The sequence below is a fragment of the Pleurodeles waltl genome, chromosome 8, assembly GCF_031143425.1.
Source record: "Pleurodeles waltl isolate 20211129_DDA chromosome 8, aPleWal1.hap1.20221129, whole genome shotgun sequence".
Classification (NCBI taxonomy): domain Eukaryota; kingdom Metazoa; phylum Chordata; class Amphibia; order Caudata; family Salamandridae; genus Pleurodeles; species Pleurodeles waltl.
Genome location: NC_090447.1, coordinates 1,077,830,068 through 1,077,854,898, shown reverse-complemented (window position 1 = coordinate 1,077,854,898; position 24,831 = coordinate 1,077,830,068). Strand labels below are relative to the sequence as shown.

At 44.4% G+C, this 24,831-nt stretch overlaps 1 protein-coding gene across 4 annotated transcripts in view; it reads right to left on the bottom strand.

Moving 5' to 3' along the window:
- Nucleotides 1-24,831, bottom strand: part of DIAPH3 (diaphanous related formin 3) — a 1,960,340-nt gene that overhangs the window by 2,784 nt on the left and 1,932,725 nt on the right. The gene's annotated exons all lie outside the window — the stretch shown is intronic.

The following is a 24,831-nucleotide window of genomic DNA, read 5'->3' as shown; positions in this document are numbered from 1 at the left end:
CTTCCCTCATTGGCTGACCTTAGGTCCCTGCCTCGTCACAGAGTGGGATGGGGTCAGTGAGACTGCTGACCCCACCCCACTCTGTGACGAAGTGTCACTGATTGACACTCGCCCTGGGCACTTCAGGGCTTAAACAGAAGCGTCCAGGGAGAGTGTCAATTGGTGATGCTTTCCTCGTCACCCAGGGGAGGGCCTCGAGGCACCTTTGCTGAGCCGAGGAGGTCACGCCCATAGGAGCTGTGATCTCCTCAGCCCAGCAAAGTTCAGCTCAGGCAGCCAGGAGTATGCAGAAATTGCCCATGTTTGCTCCTGGCTGCCTGACCTGAACATGAAGAGTGTCTGTCAGGCTGACCTTTGTTCAGCCTGACAGACACTCTTCATGGGGGGCAAGGCCCCTCATCCCTAAAGGACGGGCCGCCACTGAACAAAATAGTGCTAAATCCTGCATGCGCGGTACGTTCGAGGCACAATTATGCAAGGAAATCAATACAAAATTTCAATAAAGCAGAAATGTTAGTTTCTCGATATCGTATGTTATTTATTGCAAGACTAAACAAATGTTTATCATTTGCATGGTTGTAGCTTAATTGTGACACCAGGCCAGCTAATAGGATTTGGTATACAAATCCAAGAGATCATATATCCTGTCAAACGAAAACTGTAACATTTCAACTTTGGATAGCACTTCAGACTAACAATGTTCATTTGCACACAGCCACTGAATGACAGACACGCACGCACGTCTGATGTGTCCTTATTTATATTTGTTTGTATTTCGCAGTCTAGCCAGGTAGTGATGATGCCCTTTAGAAGAGGTGGAGTAAAAACTGAAATAGGACCGGGTAGCACAGGTGTGATTTATATTCATTGCATTCCTGACATTTACATCACATATGAACAAATTATGTAACTTTGGTGACTCACTTTCTGGTGGATAATCTATTTTATCTGCGAATGCCCTACTTTCTGAATTTTCCACAGGCACCAGTGGATCTGGAATTTTTGTTAGCCACTGCTCCCATGTGCTGGTAGGTGGCTCCATCGGACTTTGCGTCTGCTTCGCATCACATCCTCGCGCACTGATGTCAGTTTTCTTTTGAAACTTTTTTTTACATCTCAGGTCTGACCAACCAGGACAGATTATAAACGTAACAGTGATCACAATCTAACTTGGGACCTTTTTAGTAACTGAAAAAAATACTCCACAGATCGGGGGAACAAGGGTGGTATCTTCGGTTAAATAGTTTTCACCACAAACACACAAACAGCGTTCTGAAAGGTGGCCACCTTGTTCTTCTGATGGCTACGTGCATATTCCTTACCTTCTAAATATATACTAAAGCAGTACCTCCCAAAAAGGTGGAGGATCTGAGGAGTATACAGGAAATCTTGACCTTCCTTGCTGACTTGAGCGTCAAGACAATAAAGCCTGGTGAAGGCCAGCTACAGGGCAACTTAAAGGAAGATGCAAGCATGGCTTTTAGGCCACGATTATTGGCTCTGTCAGACCCTCATTAAATGGCAACAAGCAGAGGTGGTTCCTCCATAGGAGCGCCCCCCTACTAGCCCCAGCAGAGTTCGAGGGCTGGGAGGGGCCAATGCTGGTGATTGGCAGCAGGGAGGAGTGGCCACTTCAGTTTGAAGTGCGCATGAAGGTTTGGCCAGATGTCTCGCGGCGGGCAGCCCGACATGCAGAGTACAAACCTCTTCAACCCCAACTGTGTTAGACAGCTGGGGGGAGAGCAGGCACAGGCCTCAAGGACCTGTATAAGCACTGAGTCAACCTGCTCCATCAATCCTAGTGCTTCTCCCATGTTACTCAACATTATTAACAGCATGAGCTCAGCCTCTGGTTAGGGAGCTGGCTGCAAGACCCTGCACTCGGAGAACATCGAGGATGGGCAGGGACGAGTTGCAGGTTTCTCAGAGGTAATGTAAACCTTTCATTTTTCTTTATAAAATGTTATCTAAATGATGTAATGTTACTGGTGCTCATGCTAAGCTCTGCAATAGCTTAGGTTTGAGTTGCCACAGCGTGCTCAAAAAAATTAAACAACCTCGTATAGTGCCCTACCATTTTCATGTCACCACTGGCAGCAAGTCTGATTTTGTAGGCCCAGACTCCAATATTTCTGCTACCATATTTTCTTTTGTTTCTAAGGTGGACAGCTTAATGTCTAACAATTCTGAGGCTCTGTGTACAAACACTACGAAAGAGGCATTCTCGAATGCAAGGGACTGAGCGTGGGATCAAACTTGTTTCAGGATAAGTATTCAGGCCCCTACCATTTTGCAGGTCTAAATAAATGTCAGCATTAATGTAATGAGGTGGGATTCAATTATTCGCCTTCTTATAATGGTGTTCATCATGTGGAATGCTCTGAGGGCCGCAAACTGCATTTCAATTCAATCCAGATAAAGTAATAAAGTATTCCGTCTGTAGTGGTATTGGTGTTGTGGTAGTGACACTGCCTGGGACCCCTTCCAGACCAGAGGCTGCAACTTAGTAATTTAATAACAAGACAATGCTAATCATGCAGAATCTTGAAAAGAGTAAATGTGGTATGTGCATCAAGAAGGACATTATCATGTGTTTGCAGTAGGTGGAACCAACCCTCATCTTAGTATATATATATATATATATATATATGTAGTCAACCTTGCCATCTGAGGCGCAGCAATCCCTCTGCTGGGGCAGAAAAAAGCTTTGTGATTAGCAGGCCACAGAGGCTGGTGATCAGTTTCTTTTAGTGACCCTACTACATTAAATAATCGTGAACTGGGTAGTTGTGATGAGGCCAGGGTTGTGGACCAATTTGGGTCTGAAAGCAGTGCCTCAGTTGAAGGTAATTCCACAAATGGTTGCAAGTCAAATGAAATTCAGATGGTAAGTCAGCACATGATTTGAGGATATTATCTTTCATTATTTGATCTTGAGACCGTAGGCCTTTGGATTCCCATTCCTGCCACTGGAAGGTGGAACTCTATCATTAATGCTATGTTGAGTCATAAGGGGGCTAAGGAATGTAGGAAACCTTGCTCCTACCAGAAGCTTATGTGTTGAGAGCCAATCCTTATATGCATTTCAGTCAGGATTGGCGAGGTCAAGTAAAGTTTTTAAGTATTGTCCACGTGTTCAGGTCTTGTGCCACTGTTATGAAAGTTTTGTTCAGTCAGTCCCAAAATGCTGTTGTTTTATGGAGGATTAAATGGTAGGCCATTTGTGAGAGGTGTTATCCTTTGATGTACACGCTTGCAGGAGTGTCAGGGAAAGTCTTCCAGAGGTTGTGTCAGTGATGTTTGATCCCACACAAATTTTCATATGACTGAATCTATCAGCTTGAGGGTAATAGTGGGGGATCTTCAAGGGCAATAAGTCAAAGACTTAAATGAATCTTAGCACTACAACCATTTTGATTGTTTGGACTCTACCTCACAGGGAGAGTTGCTGGGACTTACACTTGACAAAGTCTTTACTGGTGTTCTCCAGTAGTGTCAGTCCGTTGTCATGGACCATAGATGGCATGTTGGTACATGGAGGAAGGGGGGTGGGGGAGTCATTGGCATGCTTCATTTTTGTCCCAGAGTTATTTTGTACCCGGAAAAAGTGAGAATTTGTCTATGATCTGGACCACTGCAGGTACTGCTGTTAAGGCTTATTCATATTCAGAAGTATATCAATGGTACAAAGGAACGTTTTGGCTTCACTTGCTCTCATGATGATTCCTATCAATTTTATGAAGAGCAAATTGCTATAGTCAAGGGTTCTAGTGCTTAAAGAAAGATCAGGGTTGACAGAGGACATCTCTGGCTCACGCTTCTAGGTATTGAGATGGACTCTGAAATAAAACCTGTGGAGTCTATCTGTGCAGCAGGATTAGTGTATATTCTTTGGACCATCTTAAGAAAGTTTCCTCTGATGCCAAACCATTTCATGGACCTGAAAATATATGGCCACTCCACTTGATCAAATGCCTTTCTGGCATCTAAGGAGAGTAACATTTTCTCACTTTTATCTTACGTCATTGACCAAAGGCGGTACCATTAAAGATCCAAGAGATCTAGGGATGATCGATGTGGCATGAATCTGAGACTGTTTTTCATGGATCATGAAATGTATCACTCTGCTGAGCCTTATGGCTTTCTAGGCCAGTAATTTCATGGCGTAGTTTAGAAGTGAAATTGGCTTGTAACTGGCACAGGAGAATACATCCTTCTTGGGTTTGGGGATCAGGTAGATCTGTGCTCTGTTAAATTTAGTGGAAAGAGAGCCTGTCTCCGTTGCTCCTCGACAGAATCAATATTAGATTGGTACTCTCTACAGGTGTATGTACATTTTAAGTGGAAAGCCATCTTCAGAGGTTTTGGCCACTGCCATTTTCTTTATTGAATCTGTTATTTCGTCCTTCATAATTCTGAGGTCCAGCTCGTTGCTAAAGTGTGGTGGTAGCAGAGGGAGTTGTACTTTGCTCATGTAGGCATTTTTATATTTAGTGGTGTACAAGTTGGTTTAAAAGGCAGCAAATTATTTCAGGATGTCAGCAGGTTGTAATGTAATGATAACATTTGCAGTGCGTGTAGTGAATCCTAATTCGTTTTAATTGGATAACAAGAGTAAGCTTAGCCTCTGGCTTGCTGACTCGTGCCCCGTCACCTAGTGACTTTTAACCTACTTAGCTTGCTCTGTTTTAGCCCATTTAATTATTTAATTCTTCTAAGATGGCTGCCTTGTTTATAGTTAGGCCACTTGTTATGAGTTACATTATCAGTGTCACCGCGCTAAGGCGTCAAGATCAAGCAACAAAGACAAACAAACAGTAGGTGTTCACACTTGGGGATTTTCCCTCTCTATACTTTCGAGGGATTGTTTATATTAATTGCCGTCCCAAGCATATCTGTTATCTATTGTTTGGGAACACACCTACGTCAGGGGTCCTTGTAGATCTGTATAAATACATCGCACTTTAGACAGATAATCAGAGGGATTCCGACCAAAGGGTATCGCCACCATCACTGATATCGATGCTGCACGTCGTCTTGAAGCTGACCCAGTCTTCGTGTCCCTGCGGAGTCTGAGATAGAGACCTCATTCCAAGGTAACAAGGGTTGGGGTCTCCTCTCATGAACATGGCATTGGCATATTAGGTTTAGCAAACCTAGCTCTCCTTTAGGTAGGAGGTTAGGCCTCTCATATTAGGGTAGTAGAGCATATTACATCTCCTATGTCTTTTATATGCATAGCAAGAAGGTGGGGGACTTTATAATAATGACTCTCGTCTTCACAATTCTGTTTCTTGCATTATTCAATATCCTAATCATTGCAGCCCAAGCAACTTATCGCAAATTGCAGTTACGTTGAATAAAGACTATTGAAACTTTAATGCATCTTTGCCATTGCCTGTGTTTGTATGAGACATGTTATATCTGTGAGAAAGGGGTAATCTCCGTTTAACAACAACACTCCCTGAGATGTCTTATTCTCGAGTCCATGCCTAAAGGTTGCCACAAATCCCTTTTACTATTGTGTTTCTGGTGAGGTGCTGCTAGTGAACCGGTAAGGTTGGGACAACAGTTGCGACTTGTTGTAGGAAAGGCTTAGTCGCCTACAAGCAAAAGTACTGTCATCCTTTAACCAGCAGTATTGCCCAGAGCAGGAGTCCAAACTACGACATGCGTATGGCTGGGATAGCTGATTGCGCTTTACTTTGTTGTAGTTGCCATGCAAGGAGGCATCTTGCCTTTGCAGCATGTTCATAAATGTTGATTATTAATACAGGTTAAGTACTTCTCTGCTGCTGCTGTTGTTGTTGTTGTCAAAAGGTGTGGAGTTCAAATGTTTTCTTTGTCAAAGAATGAAGAAGGTGCAGTGCGATATGAAGTTTGTAGACCGTGGATCTCAATCTACAACATTTTTATCTGCTGGTGAATTTCATGAGATCTTTGAGTCTCTCATAAGCATGCCTCTTAAATATGATGTACCTGCAGCCCACAACGTATGTGGTGGTGATACAGACCTCTCTTTAAGGTGCAGGTATGTATGAAATACGTCTTTAAGTTTCTTTTAGTTTCATGACATTCAGTTGTCATGTTTGGGCTTTTGGGCACATCAGTTGGAGATTGAGAAAGAGGCAGAGGGGTGCATGGTCCAAGATACTGTTGACACCTATATCACAGGAGCAGACTTTTGAAAAGGTCAACACATTTAACAGGAAGGAATAAATCCTGGATTTAGAGCCGTGTGCAGGAGAAATTGGGTGCAGAAGGAGCCATGGGCCTTGAGGGGGTAGAATTAATGTCAGGAGAGGCCAGCAAAGCATGGTCCAACATGACGTCTTTATAAATGCCCTCATTGTTGCCTTCTTGGTGGGACTTTGTGCCAGTTTTGTCCAAAAACAGGTGTAGATCCATTTTCCAGTCTCCACCAATGATTACTTTCATTCAACTAAACTCTGTGAACTGTGTTTAGCTTGGAGAGTCAAGTTTTATTGATGTCTGTTGGGGCATTTATAGAGTGAAGCATAATGGTGGTGTCCATTATTTTCATCTTTACAAAGACATATCATCCTCTGTCATCAATCAACGTTTTTTGTATTTTTGCTGTGAGTCGTTTGTGGATGAGGATTGGTAACTCATTCTTGATATTTGTGGTGGATATTTCTTGTGTCAGGGGCACAGCTTAGTCAGTGAAATTTGGATGGCTGAGATTTTAAATTTCCCAAGTAAAAAAGCAGTTGGCTTCACGTGGAGGGGTGAGATGACCAATGTTCAGGATGGACTGTTTCCTTGAGGAAGAAGGACAGTACACATTTACATTAGGTAGGCCTCTGTTAAGAGGCGCAGTGGGCAAAAAACGATGGGCTGGAATGGTACCCCAGCGATTACCACTGGTTAGACTATTTGCAAACATTTGCCTACTAGTATGCCTGGAAGCTTGAGACTGGGGCAGCTTTCCAAGCCTACTATTGCAAATGTTTGGATTCCAAGGAAATAGCACATTTGAACCCCTGGAGTACTTCTGTGGGTGCAGGTTCACTACTTTTGTGGTAATCTGGGAGATGTATGTATGTATGTATGTATATGTGCGTGTGTTAGACATTTCATCCTTGGCGTGATCTCCCTTAACTTTTTGCCTCTGCTTCCCAGGTTGTTGATGTGTGCTGGACTCTGCTTTTGCTGTTTTTGGTACTCTGGGCACTTTATCGATGCTAACCAGTGCTAAAGTGAAAGTGCTCCTAAACAAAATGTGTATGTAATTGGTTCATCCATGATTGGCATATATGATTTATTGGTAAGTCCCTAGTACAGTGCACCAGAGGTGCCCAGGGCCTGTAAATCAAATGCTACTAGTGGGCCTGCAGCACAGGTTGTGCCACAGACCTAAGTAGCCCTGTAATCATGTCTCAGGCCTGCCACTGCAGTGTCTGTGTGTGCAGATTTTAACTGCCAATTCGACTTGGTAAGGGTAACCACTTGCCAGGCCTAAACCTCCTCTTTTCTTACATGTAAGACACCCCTAAGGTAGGCCCTAGGGAGCCCCATGGGCAGGGTGCAGTGTATATTTAAGGTAGGACATATACTAATGTGTTTTATATGTCCTAACAGTGAAATACTGCCAAATTCGGTTTTCAATGTTGCAAGGCCTATCCCTCTCATAGGTTAACAGGGGGGATACCTTTAAAGATGAATAAAGTGTGGATTCCCCTTGGGAGCGGATAGACATGTGGAGTTTGGGGTCTCTGAGCTCACAATTTAAAAATACATCTTTTAGTAAGATTGTGTGTTTGAAAATGCCACTTTTAGAAAGTGAGCATTTTCTTGCTTAAACCATTCTGTGACTCAGCCTGTTTGTGGATTCCCTGTCTTGGCCAGTTTGACAGTTGGGCTGTTTCCCCCTCTCTCTAGACAGTGACACAAAGGGAGCTGGGGTGTAGCCTGCATATCCTGAAGAGCTATCTGTGCTAGGAGGGAGGGGAGGAGTGGTCACTCACACCTGAAAGGGCTGTGCCTGCCCTCAGACAATGCAGTCTCCAACCATCTGGTGTGTGTCTGGGGCCTGGCATGAGCAAGGCAGGATTTCCCAAACAAGAGAGACTTTTCTTTGAAGTAAGCCTACTTTAAAGGGCAAAATGGGTTTAAGAAGGGCACCCAAAACCATAGACTTTAGAACACTTCTGGAAACCAAGAGGAACCTCTGCCTGGAGAAGAGCTGAAAAGCCGAGGAGGAAGAGCTGCCCTGTCTGTGACTGTGTTTTGTGGAGCTATCCTGCAGTTGCTGCCTCTGCCTGTGCAAGAGGGCAAAGACTGGACTTTGTGTGCCTTCCAGCTTGTGAAGAACTCTCCAAGGGCTTGAAATTGAGCTTGCCTCCTGTTGTTGGAGTCGCAGGGACAGCAAAGACTTCTCTCTGCCAGGACCTTGAGCCTTAGCTGAGACTCCTGTCCTGCCAAGTGGTGCCCTCTAATCAGTTCCTGGGGCCTTGAAAGGAGAAGCTGGCAGGCCAAGTTTGAGAAATCCACGCACAGACCGCCGTGAGGGGGAAAAGTTCGACAGAACCTCCGGAAAATCAACACGCGCCAGTTTCATGGCTGAAAATGATGCTCTGCCTGCAGCACGGTTGGGAGATCGACGTAGGCGGCTGGAGAAACAACGTGCAGCATCACTGACGGAGGCTGGTGAGATCGCAACCAACACTGCGTGGTTTTTGGATCACTGCGTGGCAGGATTTCTGACGCAAACATCGCTGGGCGTATAAAAATGACACAAAGCCTGCCCGGACCCGAGACTGCTTGTCCAGATCGACGCATCACTCTCCTGCGGAGAGAAGAAACGATGCACGCCGACCCGACAGAAGGAAAAGCAACACAGGTCTCGCTTGTGAGTGATATCGACACATCGCAGGCTTCTTTCGACGCACACTCGCCCGTGCGGGGTTATTTTTGACGCAACCCAGGAACATTTTCACGCTAACAGTGTTAGCGTTGTGTTTAAAAGAACATGATGACTCTTTTTGCTTTTTAATTAGTAACTTGACTTGTGTATGTTGGATTTTTGTCGTTTTGGTCTTGTTTTGTTTAGATAAATATTCTCTATTTTTCTAAACCTGTGTTGTGTCATTTTGTAGTGTTTTCATTAAGTTATTGTGTGTGTTGGTACTTAACACCTAGGACTCTGAAGTTAGGCCTGCCTGCTTGTGCCAAGCTACCAAGGGGGTGAGCAGGGGTTAGCTGAGGGTGATTCTCCTTTACCCTGACTAGAGTGAGGGTCCTTGTTTGGACAGGGGGTACCCTGACTGACAAAAAAAGACCCAATTTCTAACAGTATGTACGTATGTATCTATATATATCTAGATCTATGCTTATAGATATAGATATATATATGATTCCAATGCAAAAAATAAATAATTTAAAACCTCTTAGTGAAATAAGAATGGCGAGATAAAGAAATACAGACATCACAGATTCGACTCGGGCCCCAGGCCCAGCTACGAAACCAAGAATGCATTTGAGGGGCATCACATCTCAAACACACCTGCTGAAGCTGCACTCCTGCCCCTGCCACCTAGGCCTGGTAGTTCTCCCTGGGAAATTGTGACTACGGTAACGTATACCATAACAGCCTAGAATCCTTGCCCTGGGATCATTTATTTTAAATGTATTTTCACTGCATGCCATCTTCTTTGTGCCCGCTGCAATAACCTTTGATGGTAGAGTGTTCAAATCAGTGCATGTGAGCAGGGCTCCAAGATTCTGGTGCTCTCCATTTACAAATCATTTTATCAAGTTACTGACGGCCCCAGGTACTAAGCTTGAGTTGCAAAAAGAGGAGGGCATGCAGGAAAATTATTAAGTTGTGGTGAGCAAGAGCCGAGCCTTGGGTCTGGCTTGGCTGTAAGAGTCCATGCATAAACCCAGCCACAAAAACATTGGCCACGTTTATCGTGCAACAAACAAGACAATCATTTCAAAATTCAGTAAAGTGTATTCCTTTAACATATGAAAGCATTTCACCTTAATACATCAGATTATATCACTAGGTAGACAGACATTTATTACAAGTGATAATTTCTAGAAATATTCACTTCTCGCCCCACAATAACGGTACCATTAGTGCATTAAGAGGAAAGTCATTAGTCACAAACTCTAAACGTGGCCTAGATTCTTACTATAAATAGAGCAACCTTATGGTCTATAAGTGCTTGTACAGCACACACCCTAAACTCAGGAATTTAAAAAGTGCTCTCATACACAATAATGTAGAATAAGCATTTGCAATGCAACGGGTCTCACATTTGCTCGAGTTAGAGCTATTAGAGTTGTAAACTCCTAACCAGACGTTTCGTGCCACACAAATTAAAAGAAAAAAACAAAGCTTGATTGCGCTATGTAAAATGCAGCACGATCGCACTGAAATTGAAAATGGAAAAACAGAGCGCGATGGCGCTATGTAAACCCCAGCGCAATCGCACTGCGTGGAAAATAAAAAGAAAGTAGTCTGGAAACCATGCTGAAAACATAGAGCCTCGTATGTGTCTATGTGGGCTAAACACCGGAAAAGGCATGACGTATGCATGCCTTTCACGAATGAAAGCAGGCGGATTTTAAAAGGCAAGCCCACAAACCAATGAAAGTGACTGACGTGACATGGGCGTGGTTAGAAGCCCAAAGAGAGATAACTGCAGCGGAGGGAGCGCATTGCGCTCGCCCCTAAAAAGGAGGCTCTGTAACATAAAATATTTGCCTAGGATCACTCAATTCAGATAAGCTGAGAAGCTGGGTTCCATGATATCTGGTTTCATATTTTGAAATTCAGCTACACGATAGGTATCTGTATCGCTCAGTCTCCCATTTACATCAAAGGTCACTGTCTTTTCTTACATTCGTGGTTCACAATGAGAAAGTCCAACATAGACATAGCAGACCCAGCTGAAGGCTCCCACAGCCAACTACCAATCCAAGAATGAATTTTGTTTTCTTTTGTGGGAGGGGTGGGGGGGAGAAGGGGGGCACACTGCCACACTGAAGCTAAACCCCTGCAAATTTTGTCTGTTTCTCTTTGCTTGTCTGATGAACCCCACATATCCTTTGTTATTGTTATTGTTTGAGGATTCATGGCCATAGTTGTGGACAATGGGTTTATGTGTTGCAGACATTGTTTTACCTCTGGGGGTGTGGAGGTCTGTAAACTCTTGTGCTACCACTGCCTGTGACTATCATGTTGTCAGGTCCATCAGTGTGTTTTGAAGGCCTAGTTTTTTGTGGAGTAGTAGGAGGGCTGAAAAAAATCAGCTATATAATTAGTGTTTTCTAAGACAAATCAGCGGATAGTGTGACTGGAAACCATTTGCTTCCAGCGCATCGGGTAAACAAGGTGAGTTCTTCCCTGTGGGAGGGATGGACAAGGACCGCTCTCCTTGGCGGCCATATTTTTGCATTCCGCCCTCCCCCTTGAGGGAAGATTTTTTTGGTTTATGGTCTCTTGAGTGGACTGGGCCTCAGGGTGGGTGGTAAAACTCGAGTCACCTGGGAATAAGGTTATGTATGTGGAAGGGGATCTGCTTTTGGGATAAGGTTTTCTTCCATCCGGTGGTGTTTTTTTGCCTTTGTTATGCCTCCTTTTGGGGCAATAGCAATGTCTTTTGGTTGATATTTTATTATGTATTTGTGTTTTAATTTTCTTTTTTTATTGTAGAGCCAATTGTTTCCTTTGTCTTAGTGGTGACTCCTGTTTGCAGGTGCAGCTTTGGCAGATCTATCGTTTGAGGAGCTGTGGTTGGTAAGCAACTCATTTTGTAATTTTTATCTAATGTGCATCCTTGGGCTGTTTTTTTTTTTTTTTTTACTGCAGTACTAATGTTTGAATAGTTAGCTTTTTGTGGGATTGTCTTTCAAAGTAATGTATTGATTTGTGCACATTATAGAATGTCTTGTGATATGGTTCTTGTGTTTGTTTTTTCTTTTCCAGTGGGACTTCTATGAGGTATTCTATGTCTGTGAATAATAGGTGCAGTTGATCCTCAGTTTTGCAGACTCTAGTAAGTGAGTGGTATCGTTTTAGAGTATATAGGCCTTTGATTGGTTTGTATTCACCGACTTACGTTTCCTTTCACATTATAATATGCCAATGGTTTTACTTCTTGTTTGATAATGCCACCGCTTGTTTATTACTTATTTTACATAGTGTTGGTTATTTTTGACGTAATTGCTGTGTTACTTTTATTAGTAAGCATTATGGCTAACAACAAGATTACAGCTCAGCAGGTTGTTGGTTTGATTTTCAAATCTTCCTCTGACCATGGTTCTGAGACTGACTCTGCATCTGAGGCAAAGGAGGAAGTCCAAGATTCTGGCAGTGACTTTTCTGTTTCAGATGAATCATCTCATGATGAAGCCACTCAGTGCTGAGGAAGTACCTCTTTTAGAGGAGAACACTGATATGTCAATAGTGCAGCAAGAGGAAACTGGACTGCAGCCTGGGGCTGAAAGGCTTCCCATTGGAGGTGCTGAGTTCTGGGTTGCTCCAACCTTGGTGCAGCCTGTGTTGCCTGCCTTTAGTAGTGTCACAGGGTGTAGAGTCAATACTGAAAACTTTGTGCCTATAAGTTTTTTCATTTGTTTATGGACAATGTATTTTTGAATAAGACTGCTGACCAGACTAATCTGTATGCTGAACAGTATTTGAGGGACACCAGTGCTAGAATTAAGCCCCGCTCTAGAGCTAGCCGGTGGACTTCAATAAATCTGGATGAGTTGAAGTTCTGAGTTTAACATTTTTGATGGGATTGATAAGGAAGGAATTGCCTTATTCATATTGGTCTACCTGTCCCTTGATTGCAACAGCTAAATTTCCTGCAACCATGAGTTGTGACTGGTATTTGCTTCTGCTTCAGATGCTGTGTTTTGTTGACAATGCTTGAGCATTGCTATGGAATCACCCTGATTGTGTTCGGCTCTTCTGGAAATTCTACCAACTCTAGGTATTTTCATAAACTAGACACCAGGGGGACTACATGGTGGCTCACGTGGATCCCTCAAAGTACTGGAATCTGCTGCCTCAGGCGTCCTGCCACCCAGAGTTTTCACTGTATCGCTTGATAAAAATGGTACCTCACCAGTGTGAGTGGGCCTGGTGCCTGCAAAAGTGCGGGGTCCAAGACGCAATGTGGCAACATCAACAAAAAGAGTACTTGTGGTTTTTGGGCCTAGGTTCGGCAGCCACACAAAAAACATCTACCAACCAAGGCATTTCTGAAAACTAGACATGCAGGGTAATACAGTGTGGAATGCCTATTGTGGATCCCATAAAGATTTCTTATCCAGAATGCCCAGCAAACCTCAAAATTTGACTTGCATTCCTGTGACATATTCTTCCAGAATCAAAAGGAAGACCTTCCTACCACCCAGCGTTTCCACACTTGTCTCAATAAAAATGCTGCCCTCGTGCCTGTGACAGAAACAGATCAAACTAACATCAATGGGAGTCTTCGCAAACGGACACTCATTGACCTTGGTTTGATCTGTTCCTGTCACAGTCACTAGGCCCAGCCACACAAGTAAGACAGCGTTTTCATTGGGATAAGGGGGAGAATGCAAAGAATTTTGTGGATTCCTCCTGATTCCAGAACTTGAGGAAAATTGATTTTGGTTAATCAGTGTTTGAGGTTTGTAAAGGCTACTGGTTAGGAAAACCTGGTGGAAGCCACACAGGTCATCCCATCCTTTATTTCCTCAGGTGTCTAGTTTTAAAAAATGTGAGGGGTTCTATAGGTGCCAGCTGGGCTACGGCCCAAGATCTCCAGCTAGTCACATTGCAGGAAAAAAAAAAGAAAAGGTGAGCTTTCAATGGAAAAATGTGCTGTGTCCATGTTAAGTTTTGGTGCCTTTCGTGCTACTAGCCCTACCCACACGTGAGGTACCATTTTTTGGGGGAGCCTTGGGGGACTGGTAGATGGTAGAAAATAATTTTGCACCCTGCAGAGTCCAGATCTTTCCATCACATAACTATAAGCAAAATGTGCTTTTTGTCAATGTTTGAGGTTTGCAAGGGCTTCTGGGTAGGAAAACCTGTTTGAAGACAAAATAGTCAACCCACCCTGGACTCTCATAAGTAGTTCGTTTTCAGAAATGTGCAGGTTTGATAAGTTTCCCTAGTTGCCAGCTGAGATAGGGCCCAAAATCCATAGTAAGGTCAGTTTTCAGAGGAAAAATGTGACATGTCCATGTTGCGTTCTTTAGGGCCTTTCCTGTTGCGCGTACTAGCCCTACCCACACAAGTGAGGTATCATTTTTATCGGGAGACCTGGGAAAATGGCAAGTCCTATGAAATTAGTTGCCCGCTGCAAGTTCCATACATTTCCTTCACAGAAATGTGAGGAAAATGTGTTTTTATTTAAGTCAAAGTTTGAGGTTTGCAGGGACTTCTGGGAAAGAAAACCTGGTGGGAGCCACACAAGTCACCCCACCTTAGATACCTATTGGAGTCTAGTATTAAAAAAATGTACAGGTTTGCTAGGTTTCCCTAGGTGCTGGCTGAGTTAGGGTGCGAAATCCAAAGCTAGGCACTTTGGCAAAAGGGTCAGTTTTCAGTTGAAAAATGTGATGTGTCCCTGTTGGGTGTAGCCCTTTCTTATCACTGGCACTAGGCCTACCCACACAAGTGTGGTACCATTTCTATTGGGAGACTTAGGTATGAATGGAAGAACAAGTGTTATTACCAATTGTATTTCTCTGCATTTGTGCCTTCCAAATGTAAGCCAGTGAGTGAGAAAGAAGACATTTTATGAAATGCCCTATAATTCACATGCTAGTATGGGTACCCACAACTTAAGAGATGTGCAAGAAATCACGGCTTCTAAACTCCATATCTTTTGCCCATTTCGGAATTACATAGGTTTCTTTAATACTTAATTTTCGCTCTTTATATTTTACCATATGAATTGCTCTATACCTGGTACAGAATGAAAAACCATTGCAAAGTGCAGCTCAGCTACTGACTCTTGGTACTGCAAGTTCTTGCAAAGCCAACTAACCCTATATATCCAAGCAACCAGAAGGGTCTAACAGATGTGACAATATTGTAATTGGCCATTTTGACAAAAAGTTACATATGAAAACGTCACAAATGGACATTTTTTCCATCTAATTTTCATTTTTTTTAATTTCAACACTTAGGGGGTCATAGACCGCCAGGGTTGCGGATGACGGAAGCACCGGCAACATGGCTGGCGGTGCTTCATAGCCCATTCTGACCGCGGCAGTAAAGCCGCGGTCAGAAAACCGGGGCCAGCGGTTTCCCGCCGTTTTTGCCCCGGCTGGGCGAATCCGCCATGGCAGCGCTGCAAGCAGCGCTGCCATGGGGATTCTGACCCCCTTACTGCCAGCCTGTTTCTGGCGGTTGTCACCACCAGGAAGAGGCTGGCGGTAACGGGTGTCTTGGGGCCCCTGGGGGCCCCTGCACCGCCCATGCCACTGGCATGGGCGGTGCAGGGGCCCTCGAAGGCTTTTTACTGTCTGCCTAGCAGACAGTGAAAAGCGCAACGGGTGCAACTGCACCCGTCGCACGGCCGCAACACCGCCGGCTCCATTCGGAGCCGGCTTCTGTGTTGCAGGCTCACCGGCCCAGCGGGAAGGTTGTAATGCCGGCAGCAGTCTTTTGGCCACGTAGCGGCTACCGCCGCCCGCCAGACTTGGAATGACCGCCTTAGTTTCTTTGGCAACACCTTCAAGGATCTACACAAATGCCCCCTTGCTAAATTCAGATTTTTGTTTCATTTTAAGAAATGGATAGCTTTCCGTGAGCTAACCATGGGTTTCCACCTCTTTCCATCACAAACTGGAAAACGGAGGAAAGTAATAAAATAGGGAAAAAAAGTGGATATCTCCCATTAAAAAGCCAAAACTGTGGTAAAAAACAAATTGGTTTTCTGATACAAGTCTTCCTGTTCCTGAAAGCTGGGAAGATGGCAATTTTAGCACTGCAAACCTTCCGTTGATGTCATTTGCAGGGAAAAAAAACAGACACTTTCTTCTGCAGCACTTATTTGCTATATGTTGGCTAATTTCTCAGTCCCCTCCAGGGTAATCCACAAACTCTGCGTCCCTTTAGAATCCCCAGGACGTTGGGAAAAAGGAACCAAATTTGGCATGGATAGCCCATGTGGGGAAAAAGTTATGGAGGCCTAAGTGCAAACTAAAATAGGAGATGTCTAGTTGCCTTTCTCCTAGGCATGTGGAAGTAGCTTATTTGGGCAGGTACGGTGAGGAGAAAGAAGTTTGAGCAACTATGTAACTGGGACTCCTTGAAGGCTCAACAGTTGCAGGTGATAGTTCTCTATTGTGCACATTTATATAGAATGTTGTTAAGTGCTAGGCATGTGACACTTCCATGAAGTAACGTAGACCTCAGGGCAATTTATTTTTCTATATTATGGATACGTTTAAACGTGGTTATTTTGTACAGTTTATCTTTTATTCATGAAGTGCAGTCAGCAGTTAATAATCCGTCATTATTATTGTAAATGTGAGTCTTTCTTACTGATTTTTCTATCTAGAGCACTTCATTTCCGGTAATTTGTTTCTACGTTATCAGTCTTTTTCATTTCTTGTCAGACTATTATTTTCTGTACCCTGAAGTCTCTCTGCAGTTTCAGAGACCTGCAGCTGACAACATTTCCTCAGGTAGAATGTACATCAGTGACAGTGTTGTTCTCTGGAGTCTAAGGCAGGGGATCGATTTGGGAGTATTCTCTAATCCAAAATGGCAGCCGTTTCAGTGTATCAGACTGTTTATCTGTAAGCGTTTGAACGCCTGGGACCGTTTATTGAAAAGGGGCATTCTGGTCAATGTGCTTAGGCCCTCTGGCACAATTCACATCATCTTTCTGTGCATTGAGGGCACTGTATTGGGCATCCCGGGAATAGGAATATAGTGTCTTGCAGGTGCAGCCGCATCAGCAACTCATTGGCAGCCAGTTCTGCTGGGCTTGTGCGCCTGTGCTCTTGGTGTGAAAGAGATGGTGTCGGAAACACGGCGGCTGTGCTGCGTTGGGGACGGGACTAAATGGTTCTACCGCAATGGGTGGGCTTGGTGGTGCAGTTGAGCTCTACATTGCGGTGTAGAGGGGTTTAATCCTCCACACCAGTACTGCAACTGCAGACAGATCATTGGCAGTTTCATTTTATTCCATTATGCAGCTACATTAATCTCTCAGTCAGGCTACAGTGGGGAAAGAATCACAGAGACTAACTACGGAGCAGCCATCTTTTGCTTGCCCTAGCTCCACCCCGGCCACTGAATATGAATAGTCTTGTGAACAGGAACGCAGCCTAGCGAGAACAGTGCTAAACATGTGCTAGAAGAGTTCTCCTGTTGTATGGCTATGTGTTGGGATGGAAAAGTCCCACACATGGTTATGGACATGCACCCCTGCCCTGAGTACTCCAACTGTAATGTTGTCTGGACCTCTAATGCTGACTTTTTTGTCATCGCCGAACATGCATCATGCACATGCACCACGACAGGCCTGTCTCATGGAATGCACATGTTTTGGACCAGAAGGGGTGCTCAAAGCGCTACCATCATAGTGGTGAAATGCTTTGCTTTAAGAAGAGTTGGGCAGCACAAGCACGGTGGTGGCAGCATACAGTCAAGTGATCAGTAGGAGTGAAAATGTGCTTTTTACTTGTGTCACTGGAGTGAGGCTTACAGGTTCACTCAAAGTTCCGCTGCTGTGTGCTTAACTCATCTTTGGCCTACATTATTTTCATGTGGAATGCTACAAAGTGCATGTGTGGTACATGTGTGATGGGTGTATGTATGCCTGTGATACTATACATGAAGGATGTGGTGCAGTGCATGTATGCTATATGCATGTGCTGGGTGTATGTGTGCCTCTGAAGGGAACGATACATGGAGGACTCGAGTTCCATTTTGGGACCCTCAAGGCTGACAGGAGAAATATGAGAGCAGGCAGAGGAATCCCCCATACAGATTTGTTTGCTACATACCTGTAAGCTGGGTGGGGCACACTGAAGGAAGGGGGGAGTCAGGCTCTCCAGTAAACTTCTAAGGATTCTCTTTTATTCAGAGAAATCACTGAGAAGGGGCCTGGAAACATCTGAGGAAGGAGATGGGGCTGGTAAGAGAATCATACCAATTTGATCTGAGTCCAAAGAGTAGGACTGAGGCCCTCGGGTAACCTTTTGATATGCTTATCAAGGTGGCTGACATCCATGTATGAATCTCTAGCCACTCCCATGGCCTGAGGTATGACGAGACTGTGGCTGCACCGATTGGGTCGCTGCCAATATCCAGGGAAAAGTTTATGACCGCTGGTATGCCAAAAAAAGGGCCGCCGTAACAACTGCTGCACTGATTGGCTCAGGGCCTGTGTTGATAGAGCTATAGCCTGTGTTGTGCAGAACCGAGTTGGCGACCCCGTAAGCCAGGTGGGGTGGCTGTCAAAATTGCTGCTGTGCCGATAGGGACACAGCTAGTGAGCAAAGGAGGTACGGTAACTCCATACGCTGTTGTGGGGGGGAGAGGGAGGTACCAGGACAATCCAAAAGCACTGGGGACGGTTCAGAGAAATTATCCCCATCAAAGAAGCATCGAGAAATCCAATGGAAGCTCCAGGACCCATGTGAGGAACTCAAAAAACCCCAACCACAGCTCCGCTAGGGCATAGTGTGAGACTTCTTGGAAGCAGCTGCTGCAGCTTCAGCACCAGCAAAGCAGCTGCGCTCAGAGCCCGGGATCCATAGTAGGCCAGGCCCTGGGACATCTAAAGTAAAAGGTCTTAAAACCCAGCGTTGGGCCCAGTAGCTCCTGCTTTCCCTGTAGCACTCTGATCAGGCTTCTGACACTATGGTATCCTGGTGAACGGTTAAAAATGCAATGACAGAGGCCCCGTTGCAATCCTGAAGGAAATCTGATTTCAACAGTGATGTCTACTGCTGGGGATGATCTGGGGACATTTTTGGTAAAAATGTGGGCTAAACTCAAGACACCCTCCAAACCTTGGTCCCATGGTGACTGACAATGGTGAGCAAACACAAATGACCTGGCTGCAGACCAGGGTGCAACTACCTCAGGGAGAACAAGGTATTCAGTGAGATGGCCTCTGTTTCCTATTCAGCAGATGTAGTTTGGACCTCTAGCAAGGTATCACCTTAATGTGAATTAGAATGGTTTTCAGGCCCTAGGGATTGAACTATTGAGCGACCACATACCATTCAAGGATCACAAACTCCAGATGACTACAAAAAATGCAAAGAGAATTTACAGCACTGGAATGGGCTACACTTATTGCACTTGGGTGAGATGCTTTTGAGAATTCTCTCGAAGTTTTGATCTACATACTCTAAAATAACCCTTATTGGAGTCTTGATTATTATTTTAGTTGTATCAACAGGACGGCTGCTTTGTATCCACCATTTAATCCCGACGTTGCACCGCACTGCACAGCTGAATTAAGCCTGTAAGATTTGTCTTGCTTGATCATTCATCAATGTGTAATCCTATCTCTCTTATATATATATATATATATATATATCTACATATATATATATATATCTACATATATATATATATATATATATATATCTACATACAAACACGTATATACAAACATACACAAATAATTCTTATCAATATCCCAGCCTGTTCTATGCTTATACATCATTTGCACTGTTGCCCACTTTTCATGTGTAGTCTGAAGCTCCTGAATACTGATTTCTAATACTGGTTGCTTTTACTGAACTAATTGCCAAATGTACGTCAATATGTTGCTTATGTTTTACATATTATAATAGTGTGCTTTTAGATCATATCTGGTTTCATGTTTTCACCTTAAGCCTAGTGACCTCCTATATGGTTATTCATAGGCAGTTCACCAAGTATTACATAAGATACTTCACACACTGCATCAGAAATCACAGGGACACCAGCCTGTTTTCCACCACCAAATAATGAGCTGGTACAACTGCACTATCCAGGGTCAAGGGAACTCTATTGTGTATGACCAAAATCAGTTTGGCAACACACTAACATATGCTTGATGGTCCTGTGGCACTTACTGGCAGGACCTGCAGGACCTTTTCCCATCAATACCTTGATGGGGAAAGGTCTGCAACATGTCGGATGCCCTAGTAGGCACTAAGTCTACAGAAGGATTATCATTTGCATCTGCTGGATGATAAGGATCAGGAGGCCATTTTGGTGAATGCATAACAAAGCTTAAGGCAGAGGATCATCCAGCGTAAAAATGCCTGCTTGGATACTGCCTGGCCTGGCCCTGGATAAACATCCAAATAATAGGTCATTAGTCCTGCGCTCCTCGGCTCTCTAAGCCACCCAAGGTTTCAATAGGTAGAGACCTTCTCAGCTCTGGACAGGATTTTTTTAGGACAAAAGTAACATTATTTGTTAGATTTCCTGCAAAACTGACACCGACTCTTCTGAAGAAGACGTCAACACAAGCGGCACAAGAAAGACTTGTATCTGGTTCTGATCCACTCTGACATTTAGGACTGAAGTAGTATGAACATTTAAAGGTATATCTCCTGTGCTTCTGCATCTGCTTGTGGAAGGCATCTTTTGCAGGAAGATGATATAAGTAATTCTCTTACTGGTCACAGAAGGGAACACATAACCAGATACTATGCATATTAAGGTCAGAAAAACATAAGTCTCTCCCTTCCTAACAGTTGTAGGTTGCCATTTTTGCAAACACGACAGTGCTCTGTTTCATGACACAAACCCCAATCACCACAAACAGCTGCCTTGTATACCGGAGACCATTAAAGTGTTGTGAAAAACAGGTTTTTTGCAGGTGTCACCCTCCACCTTTGCCCCCTTTTTGACTCCTAGCCACTAGTGTAATGTCTCTGAAATGCCCTGCAAATCAGTACCCATTGCATGTACTCTGATCCTTAAAAAGGTACATGGTTGATTGGCTTACACCCAAATGGTATAGCCTAACTTACTTCAGTACTGAGGCACCCAGGGTCTGTAAGTTAGTGTGTCCCCTCAGGAACTGCAACATTTGTTGTGCCATCCTAAGTAGGATAAGAAAGAATATGGCTCCCAGTCTGCCTCACTAGACTGGAAGGGGAGTTTAAATCTGCTAACATGACTTTGCCTTGTAAGGTAATGGCAAAGACCAGTCCTCCTTTTTAACTATATGTAGGTCACCGGTAAGGTAGGCCCGTCAAACCTGTGCTGTAAATTAAAAAGTGGAACATGTATGTAACAATTTCCAACAGTAAAAACCCTAAATTGTTGTTTTTACTATTGGAAAGTCTGGTAGCCTTATTGGGGAGTGCAGTTACAGGCGACTTCTCAGTCGGCCGATAGGCTGGCACAAAGGACAGAGAGGGGAAGCAATTTGTCAAACCGTTTTTTCAGGGGAATGTAGCCTCCTTGGTAGTAAGACTTCTGGGTTGGGTTAGGGATATCTACATGCTGAAAGATGGGTTCTGCAATGTTGGAAGTGGGCAGAACAGAGACTAATGGGATAGCTATATGCCGCACTTCACAGGAAGTAGTTATTGAGAAAGAGGGAACTAGCTAGCCCCCTGGCTAGTGACCACTATCTCCCCGTAGGGCACTTTCAGGGCATAAATGGGCACCTCTGGCAGCTAGAACTAAGATGTTGTTGGACTGAAGAAAAGGACCGAACAAGAACTGATCTGCTCCACCAAGAACCTGGTGAGCAGACTGTACCTGATAAAGATCAAAGGAGAAGGGACTGTGCCTGCTCGCTGAGAAGTCACATATCCATGCCCAGCAGACACAAGAGAATCCAAGGCTCACTTGGCTGACCTTTTGTTAGCAGTAAAGGGCCACAACAGGTGAAGAAGCCTGCTGGGGTGAGTTGGAAGTCCAGATCTTCAAATTGCTGCTTCTTGCCACTGTGCAGCACCAGAGACTACGATCTGACACTCAAAAGTTGCTCTAGAGCCTGCTGGACCCAGGAGAGGCATCAGAGTGCAGCTCAGTTGTCCAGAAGGCAAGTTACAGTTCCAGGAAGGATTCCCCCTGGGACCATGATACTGGGCAACTGGTAGTCCAGTTGCGTCTGGATTTCTGCCAGACTCAAGAAGACTTTGAGGGAAGTCGACCCCTGTGATCAGGACCGCCTCACCACACCTGTGGACCAAGGAGGAGCTGCAGGAGGCCCCCTGTTAACCATACTGCATTCACAGCATCCTAATTCCTTGCATCAGGACAACTTCCATAGGAGTCTTTGTCAAAGAGATGAAAGTACCTGGAACTGACTGAAGACCACAACTTTCTTTGAGAGGTTCTTGTGGGTCTGCCTCACTGTCCACCTGCCGGAATTGGTCACCCAAAGTATCACTAAGTAATAGCAATACAAATGGTCAAAACATTTTCCTCCAAAAGTTTCTAAGTGTCAAATTTGTTGAATATGCCAATGCCTGTTTGCTGCTAAGTAAAAAGTTCATATTTATTGTACCTTGTAAATTCTGTATCTCCAGAACTCTCCGGTGGATCTATTTTTTTGGTGTCCAAAATATATAGAATTCTGCTTTATTTCTATAAATGGGTGTCCGATTATTTTGAGTGTATTACTTATATCTTCTTCACTTGTTTTGATGCTGTTTAAAAATACTTTACACTTGTTCCTTTATGTAAGCCCGACTGCTCAGAGCCATAGCTGCCAAGGGTTGAGCTAAGGGTTTAACAAACAAAACCTATTGGTCCTAAAGGGGTTGGTAAGTGCATTAAACAGTGAGGTCGCATAACCACACCAAATAATACACTCCAGTTCCTCATGTGTATTTGTACAAACATAGCATGACATGATGACAATGTATAATGTGGTTGAAAAAACAACTGAGACATCATGAAAAAACATGAAAATTGGGTGATATTTAGAATGTAGCATTCGTGTTACTCCATAAAAAGGGATGGTTCTCAGAGAAGAAGGTTGTGGTTAAGCCATTAAGTCGAAGTCGGTGGCGATGCCTTTACCGTTCTGTGGTCAAGTGTTGGATCTGGCCCTTTTTGCAGGGTCATCCTCACACTTTTTGCTACCTTCCTCCTATTTTTTTTCTACCTGTTTTTGTTGGCTTTAGGACTTTGGGCACTTTACCACTGCTAACCAGTGGTAAAGCGCATGTGCTCTCTGTCTAAATTGTATTGGTGATTGGTTTATCCGTGATTGGCATATTTGATTTACTAGTAAGTCCCTAGTAAAGGGCACTATAAACTAATCTTTTACTACATGTAAATCACCCCTAAGGTAGGCCCCTGGTATCCCTATGGGCAGGATGCAGTGTATTTAAAAGGCAGGACATGTATGGGTGTGCTTTACATGTCCCGATAGTGAAATGCTACCAAATTCGGTTTTCACTATGGCAAGGCCTATCCCTCCCATAGATTAACACAGTGATTGCCTTCAGATATATTTTAAATGCAGTTTCCCATTGGGAGCAGACATAGATTTGGAGGATGGGGTCTCTGAACTCACAGTTTAAAAATACATATTTTGGTAAAGTCGTTTTTTAGATAGTCAGTTTGAAAATCACTTCTGGACCAAGAGGAACCTCTGCCAAGGAGATGCTTGAGAAGGACCTGCCACTCTGCCTGTTGCTTTGCTGAGCTGGCCTGCTGCTGATGCTTCTGCCTAAGAGAGAAAGGACAGGACTCAGTTTTCAGCAATCCTGCTGGTGAAGTGTCTCCAAGGGATTGGACTGAGTTTTCATCCTATTAAGAAGTCTCAGGGACCACAAAGACTTCACATACCAGCCTCTGGCTCTACTTGCTCTGAATCCTAGTTTGCTAGGTGGTACCTACGCCAGTCTCTGGGCCCCTGGGAGTGAAAGCTGATTGAAAAAGAATAAAAACCAGTAGCACCGACTCTGCTGCTTGAGCCCACGACACCGCCTGCAACCAAACCTGTGGTCCCCGCTGAAATGCAACAACCCAGCTGACATCGCAGGCCTGATGCCGCTGCAGCCCAGCTGATGTCCTGTGACTTTGTGAGCCCCTAGTGCATATCGCTGATGTCTGTGACACCTGACTTTGCCGTGGCACCCGCAACCCTGTGGCGTGACCATGACCCCATGAGGTCACACCACCACATCTTGACCCACTGGACATCGACCCTGCCGGAGCAGCTCAGATAACCCCTGGTTCACCCCCTGGTAGCTTGGCACAAGCAGAAAGGCTTAACTCAGAGACAATGTATAAAGTATTTTTACCAACACACACAGAGAAAACACTACAAAATAGCCAATATTTATCACAAACAAAACAAAACAAGCCCAAAACGACAAAAATACAACATACACAAGCAAAGTTATGAATTTTTAAAAGATTTAACTTCAATAAGTTAGGTGTCACGGACATCAGTGATACTGCACTTGGGGATCTCATGTAGTCACGGACTTTGGCGAGGCTGCTGCGGCCTCTGGCCTACGGGGTCGTCACACTCCAGCGAGGACCATGGCTTAAGTTGCAGAAGGCGTTGCAAAATCCAGCAGCGGGTCGTCCGAAGTCAGTGCACTTAGCTCTTCTTGGTTTTCCACCAGCTTCCCCTTTCAAGGGCCCATGGACTGGATAGGGCACCATTTGGAGTCTCAGCAGAGAGTCCAGGTGTTGGCAGAGGAGGAAGTCTTTGATGGCCCTGAGACTTCAGAACAGGGGCAAGCTCAGTCCAAGCCCTTGGAGACACCTCTCAAGCAGGAATATACCACAAAGTCCAGTCTTTGTTCTCTTTCTCAGGCAGAAGCAGCAACTGCAGGATAGCACAACAAAGCACAGGCAGGGGCAGCACTTCTCCTTCAGCTTTTCTCCTGGAAGAGGTTTCT